Below are 1,543 nucleotides of genomic sequence, written 5' to 3' on the forward strand. Positions count from 1 at the left end.
CCCCGGAAACAGCGGAAGTCAAACGTTTCAACAGAGAAGGTGTGAGCCACACGCAGTCCTGCTGCCACCTGCCCTCCAACCCCGGGCGCCCCGCTCAGCGAGGGCTGGGATCTGCACACCCGGAGGGACTGGGAATTCTAAAAGCTTAATAACGGCAGCGCATACATGCTCTCCAGCCAGTTTTTAAAAACTGCATTTTCATTGAGTAGATAGCATGTTGCTTTGGGGAAAAATGAACACCATACACTTGTTCTTTTAGTCCAAATGTTGTCTTGTCAACAGCCGAATGCCTGGTGTGCACCGGCCCGGGAGACGGCCTGGCACAGCCATGGCCAGAGGATGGCAGGGGGTCCCTGCGCATGTGGGGTTCTGCCCTGGTCCTACCGCAGTTTCTCCACTAAAGAGGCCGCTGTCCCTCTGCCCCGGGGCCGGGGGGTGGGCTGGGCGGGACCCGGAGTCCTGGAGCTCCCCAAGATCTGAGGCCCAGCACCCACTGTCTCCACCCGCGTCACGGCGCCGCAGACAGCTGTCCCGGACAGCGAGCCCCGTCCCAGAGGCGACGTCCCAGTGGACGGTGTAAGCGAGAGCGAGACACAGGTGCCCCGTGGTAATCACTTGCACATTTCCAGAACCGGACACTCTGTCATCTAATAGACCTAAAACGAGAAAGCTTTTGTCTGTGCAAGGTGACCAATAGGAAGAGAGCGCGGAGGACACGATATCCCATAACTTAATCACACGGCTCTTACGAGGGGGCCGCACGCAGCTGTGTCTCACTAATATGCATGCACTGTGTGTAAGCCGATACGCTTTCATTCCCCACTTGTTTTTAGCAGGAAGAAAAAAGCCTTTAGATGAGGAGCATTAAGATTCAATATTAACCATCCCCCCCCCCTTTGGGCAAAATTATTCTTCACTTGATATTTGTGAAAGCAGCGTTTTTTTGTCGCTGTGGTAACATGCACCCTGCTGAAGATGTGCCAGGCGTGTTGAAAGTTAATGCGGCCGCGGGGACAGGGAGCCGGGGCAGCCCTGGGGGCCCAGGAGGACAGTGGACTTGAGGGATGGACACTTGTTCCTCTGAAGGGCACCCTGAACCCCCCGGACCCGAGTGCCCGGGCTCAGGTGGGAGTCAGGGAGGAGGGGCTGTCCCGTGTCCAGCTCTCCTGTCAGGGATCTTTGATTTGTGCGCGTCTCAATGGCTCGTTTGTGCTGCGTCCGTCTGAATTCTTTAAGTATATTTGCTTTCAAAGTCTTCACCAAAAAAGAAAAGAAAAAAAAAAAAGAAAAAAAGCCCTAAGACAAAGGAATTGTGGAGTGGAGACTTTTATTTTTCAGGGCAAAAATGATACGGGTAAGTGAACATCAACTGACCAGAAATTATTTGCTTCTGTCTGTTAGACACGTAATGGAGTCATTTAACTAGTCAAATTAGGAGCTGCAGAAATGCACCATGCTTCATTACTGAGTTCGAATGGGCACCATTTTACATTTACGTCAAAAATTATCTCATCGCAAATTAATGTTTTCATCTCGCCAGGCG

Source organism: Myotis brandtii, unplaced genomic scaffold (genome assembly GCF_000412655.1).
Source record: "Myotis brandtii unplaced genomic scaffold, ASM41265v1 scaffold35, whole genome shotgun sequence".
In the NCBI taxonomy this organism is placed as follows: Eukaryota; Metazoa; Chordata; class Mammalia; order Chiroptera; family Vespertilionidae; genus Myotis; species Myotis brandtii.